Here is an 8483-nt window from a genome sequence, read left to right as displayed (position 1 = left end):
TTCTCTTTGTGAACTGTTTGTCACCCCCTCCCCTTGTTGGTTTGACATTTCACCTTTTCTGATACTGGCCACCCTTCTGCTCTTTCTACTCTTTATCTTGCATTGCTCTTTTCTACATATTCTTTCTGCCTCTCTTGGGCCATTTTCTCTTTTTTTCCTGCTTTGTGTGCCCCAGTGTCCCTTTGTTCTTTGTGATTTTCCATGTCAGCATTCATCTCTGTGTTCTCTTATTTCTTCTCTGCTTTTGCCTTTCTACTTACCTTTGAGTATTTCAGTCTCTTCTTGAGTCTATGTCTCCCCCACTTTGCTTTCATGCAGTCCTCTCTCCTTGCATATTTTTTGTGCATGTGTGTGTGCATGCTTTTGTGTGTGTTTGTGTTTGTAACAAAGGGGCCTCCTAACCCCTTCCTAATAGGTGAAGAGTGTCAGCTATCAAAATATAAGAATTGAAGAGCTGTTCCTTATGCCAGGCCGCCTGTGAGATGATCCAAGACCAATAAAAGGCCCAAGGGTCTAGACTGGAGTTGGACGGAAGACTCAAGTCTCGGTGAGACAGAAGGCCAAAGACCCAGGATGGGATGAAAAGCCTTGGCTTGAAGACCTATGACCCAAAAATGGAAGGGCCCAAGCACACATAAAGACCCAGGACTCAAGCCTGTCTATACAGACAGAAGGCCCAAGAGAGACAGATATCTCCAGACTAAATTAGGCGGGAAGCTGGAGGCCCATGACCCAGAATCCAGGAAGGATAGAAGCCCCAAGACCAAAGGAAGTTCCAAGATGAGAACCCTAAACTGCAGCTCTTTTCTATTGTTCTCCTACCTACTCTTGGACATTTTCAGTTCTCTCTTTCCTGTTCTCGTATCTCCATTTAAACCCACTTCTTTTGAGATGTCCTTTTTGATGTTGCTGCTACTTTAAAGAAACACACCTTTAGATCAGTAATATGCCTGGGCCAGTCTTAAGCCAGTTTTTAATCACAGTTTTAAGCCATTTATTAAGTTTTTGGTGTTTTGCAAATTTCCATTTCTCTTCACCTCCTCTCCACTGGAGAGGGACACATAAGTGACATTATATTTCAGTCCCCTCTTTCCTCAGAAGCTCTAGGCTGATGAGAGAAGGAAAGCATCAGGTTACTGAGTAGAAAAAAAGTGCCACGCTATCTAGAGAAAATGTGAAGAGATGCTTCAGGCCAATGAGAAGAACTAGACAAGAAATACACAGATGTGCCAGCTTGCTGAGAAGCACCAGCCAGCAACATATTACTTCTTTGAGCTTGGGTGAGCAGGATTCCTGAGGTTTGGGGTTCCTACTGATAGTTATGAAAAAGGAGGATTGGGCCTGGGAAAGAGTGAGGCCCCAAGGAGGCAGCCTGAACTCCCTGCTCATAGTAGTGGCCTAATAATGTGGTGAACTGTACCAATCCTGCCCCTGGGTTTAATACCTACCTCTAGGCATAAAGGTGAGAGAAGTTGGGAATATTTAGGAGGTTTAATCCCTTCCTTGATTTTTTTCCTCTTACCATGAGGAAAGATAATTTTAATGATTGAGTATATATATGAAAGCACTGTAAAACACAGAAAAAAAGCAAGGCATTCTCATTAATGGTGTATTGGCATCCATGCACAGCTAACATTTGAAAACGCACTGTCAGTTGTGAAGCATTATGTAAATTGGGGTCATCACACCCTTTCTGAAAGGGTCGGATGGTAAATATTGTAGGCTTTACGGGCCATTTGGTCTCTGTTGCTTTTTTTTTTTTAAAAAAGCAAGTGAATTTGGTCTGTGGGCCACAGTTTATCACCCCTGATGTAATTGCCAGGGACTGTGTGCTGAACAATATTAATTTCCTTCTGTGTGCCTGTCCCTGTGTTAGACACTAAAGATGCAATGATTATGATTATATCTAGGTGATCTGAAGAAAAATATGTGAATGTGAGTTGTAAACTATAAAGCACTTTAAAGACTTACAAGTTTCAGAGTTGATGAATGAACATTGATTACATAGTATATACATTCTAGGCACTGTAGATACAAGGAATAAAAGAAGCATGAATAAAGTGCTTTGTCAAAAGTAAGTAATACTGTACAGATATTAGGAATTAAGTGTTTGATAAATGAATAATTCATGTATTTCTGGCCATTGTGTTTCTGTGGCTATGGTGATTTTGAGTAAAAATACAGTATTCCAAGTCGCAGAAGAGAAAACATAAAAACTGCTTTTAAACTATAAAATACACTGGAAATACAGGGGATTTAAGCTACTGTGATCACTTATAATGTGCCAGATACCATGCTAGGCACTACAGATGTCAAAGGGAAAAAAATGTTCTCATTATAGAACAATAAAAAATTTTAGATAGGCAGTACATATTAAAGTGCTTTGTACTAAAGCACTGTATAAATACCAATGGGCTATATGTTTATGAATGAATGAATAAGTATTAAGTGCCTTATATGTACCAGCTATTGTTTCAGGTACTATGAAATCCAAGATAATGCTCCCAAGTAATAAGAGGGAGGTTTATATCCTATACTATTTAGATGTAAGAATTAGATCTTGCTTATTTTAATCAATAAAGACTTTACTGGTGATATCAAATTAAATTATTACCAGTACATTTTCCCTGGTAGCAGGAAAATGTAATGAATGAGATTGAGCTTTCTAACTATAAAGTGCTGTATAAATATAAGACATTAGATGTTTTCTATGTGAACAAAACTTATGTGAGACAGGCATGGTCTCTACAAAATTCTCATTGTGTGCTTGACCCATATGAGAAAGGTAGTATAAATAGTTACACAAACTGAGGGTTTAAATGCTTGTTAAATGAATGGATTATTAATATCAGTTGCCTACTATGTGAACTCACTATTATAGGCATAAAGAGACATACAAATTTATCATTTTATTGTGCCTAAAGCTGAGAATAAGGCAGTGTTAGCATTTTGTGGACTCTGAAGCACCATATAAATGTAACTATTGATTTTTTCATTTGGTGTGCCTAGTACTAGGTTTACAAAATTATATCAGTTATTATACCATGAAAAAAAGTCAAACAAGTTGAGGAAGGATTGTTAACTATTGAACATTTTTATATGTAAAGGATTAGATATCTGATGAATGCAAGACTGGATAATAATTATCTATTATGTGCCAGTCTCCTTGATAAGCATCAGGGATGTGAAGATAGTCCATCTTTATTGTGTTCTGGGCAGCAGAAGGTAATGTATAAAATCAATTTGTAAGTCTTAAACTGGCATATATAAATATATAAGCCATATCTGCTGAATGGACATTGATTACTTACTCTCTCTTATTCCCAGAGATAGCAACTGGGGATGCAAAAATTCACTGTCATTATTATTGAACCTGCAACAGAGATCTGTGTGTAAATTTTACAAAGCCTACTGTTCTATACAGATATAAGGAATTAACTGTTGGCTTAATGAATGATTACTGATTCCTTTCTATGAGGCTCAGAACTGCACATGCCCTAGGATATAAAAATGATTTTATCCTTATCAGATGGTCACAGGAGGAAATGAGGTAACAGGTGTGGGAATCCAGACTGAAAGTTACTTAACCACTGCCAAGCCTATTTGATGAAATTTAAAAACATGGGCAAAATGGAATTGTGCAAGGCAGTATGCTGAATGCTGAGCTAGGTGGAAAGATAAAATCTATACCAGAAGGCTACTTGCTCCCTGGCCTGACCAAAGAAATGGGAATTTTTTTTTTTTTTAAAGCAAGCTGTTATGGTTCTCCATTGGTCTTTTAAATGCTGAAGATGGAGGTGAATTAGATCCACTCTGGCCTGGCTTAGAGACATTAAAGGAGTAAAAAATGGCTCAGGTTGGCTTTTAGATTAATTTGATTAACAGAGCATCTTTTATGTGGAATACATCATTCTAGGTCCTGAACATAACAGAATTGAAACGGGCCTAGTCTAAAGAGCATTAGATAGATCACAGATCATAGCTGAAGATCCAGAAACACCTTTGATTTTTGAGTAAATACTTGAGTTCCTGTTCTCTGGATGAATTAGTAGATTAAGTCTGGTCCAGAAAACCTATTGACTTGTCTTAGAGATTGAAAAAATAGGAAAAAAAAATATGGTTCTTTCAATATAAAATGAAGACATTTTTCCTGGCTCTAGATAGTCCCAATGTCACTTGCTCATTGACCTAGATTGAAGCCAGAAGACTGATAAAAGGCCTTAGGGTTTGTCCTTTAATTCTTTAACATTCTGCTTTTATTATAGTTAAATGGTTTAAGATGAGAATTAAGATGAAACAACTAGTTTTAAAAGTATTTGCTCATTGGCCTGGCATAGAGTCAGGAAGCCACTTAACAAAAAAGATTCTTCCTAAATTTTCCATATTTTGTAAATTATTCACTTGAATGAAATACTGTTCTGCTGAGGAGAATGAAGAGATTTAAAAGACCTAGACCAAAATATACTTTAATCTAACTAGTTTATGGAGGAAACACAAGAGCAAATTTAATAAGAGACTGCAGTTCTTTCATTAGTTGAAAAAACTTCATTGAGCAGCTGTGATATTAAGACACTGAGATGGAACGATTAATTAGATCACCTTCTCTTTGGCATGTTTTGTAGAGTAGGAATAAGAGAGCTTTTTAGTTATTCATTCATACAAACACTGAAGAAGGTGATGCTAAATGAAATTGATCTGGTACAAAAAGAACTTGGAGATGCAATTTAAAAAAATAAGAAATGGAGTGAAACTCTTCATTGAATAGAAGTGTCTATTCTATTTCAGATCTTGACTGAAAGACACTTGCTTGGCTTGGAAACTGTAATATAAGAGAAGAGGTTACTGTTCATTTTTTCATTTATTCATTCACTCTACAAGTATGTTTGAGTGCCTATTGTGTATAAGCTCCTTAGCTAGGTTCTCAGTTGGCCCCAGAGACATGAAAAAATGAATACCTTCCCAGAGAACTTTTAAAACTTGCCTTTTGGCCTGTTTTCTGGTTAGGGATATAGCTTAGTTCCTCAGTAATAATGTGTGGTTTAATTCCTACTCCATATTTCTTCTACCACTCTGGCCACTACAATAAGCAAGGGTTTCTACTGAGCTTGCTCCTTAAGTTGCAGGAACCTTCCTTATAATAAGCACTTCAGTTTTCCTAACCCATCCCTCATGAAAAATGGCTGTGACTATTGGTGGGCAGAAAGAGGGATGAGAAACAACTGATTCCCAAACCTCAGTCTCATTGGTACAAACCTCAGTCTCATTGGTACCAGCCTTGGGGAACCACTCATACTTAAGCCACAATTGGTTTTGAAACACACAGGTTTTGTCTATTTTCAATTCTTTACCTTTTACATTCTAACAAATAAGCACTGCCTAAATAGATCTTTTTAAAAAACAATCCTCTGGTAGTACTTAGCAAGTTTGGAGATGGAGACATGATTTCTGTTTTGCAACAGCTTCTCAACTTACAACTTAGAAATTGTTTCCTTTTTACCAGCAAAACCTGCTTAAGAAAAGACTTATTATAATTAAATAATGCAGTGAGTGAAAATAGCTTAACAATTTACCATGCTTAAGTTTTAAGAATGATAAAAATTGGAAGTAATTGGCAAAAATTGGAGGTAAAAATTATCAAAAAAAAATCTATATCTAGACCCAAATGGGCTTTGGCCTTTTCTATTTTTTAAATCACTCACAGAGGGTGGGATAGGAGGAAGAGTGAAAGAAAAGGTCAAACCTGATTCTAAAAACGGTTGGTCTTAAAAGCATTACTACCTCCGGATCTAACTTGGGGATTGCTGTTTTTAGTTTAATGCAATTCCAGTAACTGGTCACTGTTGAGATGAGGACAAAGTCCTTTGTCCCCACTCATTTCTGTAAGTTTTTTTTTTTTTTTTTTTTTTTTTTGTGTGTGTGGTACGCGGGCCTCTCACCATTGTGGCCTCTCCCGTTGCGGAGCACAGGCTCCGGACGCGCAGGCTCAGCGGCCATGGCTCACGGGCCCAGCCACTCCACGGCATGTGGGATCTTCCCGGACCGGGGCACGAACCCGCGTCCCCTGCATCGGCAGGCGGACTCTCAAGCACTGCACCACCAGGGAAGCCCAATTTCTGTAAGTTTTTGAGAAACAATTTTTTGTTTAATGATTATTGATTAAGCCTTGGGTTAGATAATTATGGAATTTATTAAATAAATCTATGTTACCTCTCCATCCTAAGGTAGTCTTAAAGCTAAAGTCAAAATTCACTTCAAAGGAACAGGACTTTATTGTTCACTATAATTCTAACATACTTTCAAACCATCTAAACTTTAGTTTATATGGCAAGCCAACAATAACATAAGTAAATGGAGAAGGAAATAGATGAATGACAAAAGATAGTTGCTGGAGGGAGCAAATTTGAAGAGGATTTGAAGGTGATGTTTCTAGTTTTTGCTTTGTACATTTTAATTTAAGCATCAGGTATATCTGACATGTTAATGTTTGGTGTTTAATATGTGCTATTAGTTGGATTCAGTAACTTCCCTTTCTTCAGATGGGGGTGGGGGTGCATTGTTGGAAAGTAGAAAGGAGAAAGTAACTAAGAGCCTTCCTTTCACAGTTTCTGGCATCCTAAGACTACCACTACTGCTAAACAAGAATAAGAGAACATGCTATCATCTGGTTTTTGTGGCATAAATGAAGTTGTGAACAAATCATTTTTTAAAAAGGAAATGGCTTCATCTTTATCCTTCTACCTCAAAGGGAATCTATGCCAAAATGCTCCGATGAATGGAAGACACACTTGGACTTGTGAACTGATGTGAAATGCAGAATCTCTGAGCCATGGTTGTTTTGAAGATCGAAAAGTCTTGTTCAGCATGGGTGACCAGCAAAAAAACAATCTAGAGCTGCCTGTATGTCACAACTGAGACAAATTGGGGAGTTTGTTGTTTAATGTCAAATAAAAATGTACTGTTTTGAAAACTTTGTAACAAGTTCTACCTCAGTGTCCCTTCCTAACCACATTAGTTGCCTCAATTTTTTTAAAAAAAATATCTTAATCACCTAGTTTGGGTAAGTATTTGAGGTCTCATTTTTTTTTTTTTTTTTTTTTTTTTTTTTTTTTTTATGCGGTACGCGGGCCTCTCACTGCTGTGGCCTCTCCCGTTGCGGAGCACAGGCTCCGGACGCGCAGGCCCAGCGGCCATGGCTCACGGGCCCAGCCGCTCCGCGGCATGTGGGATCCTCCCACACTGGGGGACGAACCCACGTCCCCTGCATTGGCAGGCGGACCCTCAACCACTGCGCCACCAGGGAAGCCCCTCATTTTTTTTTTTTTTTCTAGCTTCAGTTGCTTTGGTCAGGAATACTGAGAAGCACAAACCCAATGTTAAAAATGTGAGAAGCAAAAAATTATTGAAGAAGAGGGCTGGGATAGGAATAGTGCATAAAAATATTTTTAAGACTGTTGGAAGTAGGATGTATTCAGGAAGGTAATCACTGTAATTAAAGAAGGTAACAGGTCCAATCCCTAAGTGAAGGGATCTTTGACATTCCTATACTTAAATACCTGAATGTTAGATTGGTGACTTCACAGGCATATGACCCCAGTGTTTATAGGCAAGAGTTTCTACTCCTTTGTTGGCATCTTACACCATTATTTTTTATTTTTTATTTTTTTTACTATTTATTTATTTGGCTGCACTGGGTATTAGTTGCGGCATGTGGGATCTTTAGTTACGGCATGTGGGATCTTTTAGGCGTGGCTTGTGGGATCTAGTTCCCTGACCAGAGATTGAACCTGGTCCCCCTGCATTGGGAATACGGACTCTTAACCCCTGGACCAGTGGACCAGCAGGGAAGTCCCTCTTAAATGCCATTCTTAATTGAGCCAGAGACAGTGCTCAACTTCCTCTTTCCAGTGCCAATCCCTATGCACTTTTTCCTCCAACGAAGTTTTGTTTTTGTTTTTACCTGTCCATCTTTGGAATAAGACATGCTGGAGTAATGGCCAGTATTAGAGGAAATAAACCTGTAAGGGAAGTCACAGAAGAGGCAGCAGGATTTAGGATAACAAGGCACAGAAGGACCCATTATTAAGCAAGGGCTCTCATATCCTAGAGTCCCAAAACATGTTAATTTAGTGGGGAGGACAGTCTGCACATTTACTTGATAGGCTGATTAACCAGGTACCAATGCCATTTTAGTTGCTTCTATAACCCTTGCCTATATTCTGATCCTTTCTCACCTTAGTGTTTGCAGCTATTATCCTGCCAAGTGCTCTCTGCCCATTTTCCTAATATCTCTGAAACCACATTCTCACTTTTATAAAGCTAGACTGATATATAGGTAGAGCTGTATAGTGCCTGTGTGATGTGATTTCCAAGGTACAAGAAGGCCTTATTTCTCAAGCTTGTGTCTCTCCTTCTTTGTAGCTGATGTCTGATATTCCATTATCTGGAGTTGAGTCTCTGATTCTTCAATATGTGATAAAGCAGGA

The 8483-nt window shown here is 38.2% G+C and overlaps 1 long non-coding RNA gene across 1 annotated transcript; it reads left to right on the top strand.

Annotated features, from left to right (window-relative positions):
* Positions 1 to 259: 259 nt before the first annotated feature.
* On the top strand, positions 260 to 6967 carry LOC307069884. Its single transcript, XR_013811504.1, has 3 exons — positions 260 to 1280; positions 5967 to 6115; positions 6603 to 6967. It is a non-coding gene; the product is annotated as an uncharacterized lncRNA (long non-coding RNA).
* The last annotated feature ends 1516 nt before the right edge of the window (positions 6968 to 8483 follow it).

Source organism: Hyperoodon ampullatus, assembly GCF_949752795.1.
Source record: "Hyperoodon ampullatus genome assembly, chromosome: X".
NCBI lineage: Eukaryota > Metazoa > Chordata > Mammalia > Artiodactyla > Ziphiidae > Hyperoodon > Hyperoodon ampullatus.
Note: the sequence above shows the minus strand (reverse complement) of the source record. Positions and strands in the feature narration are given on the sequence as shown.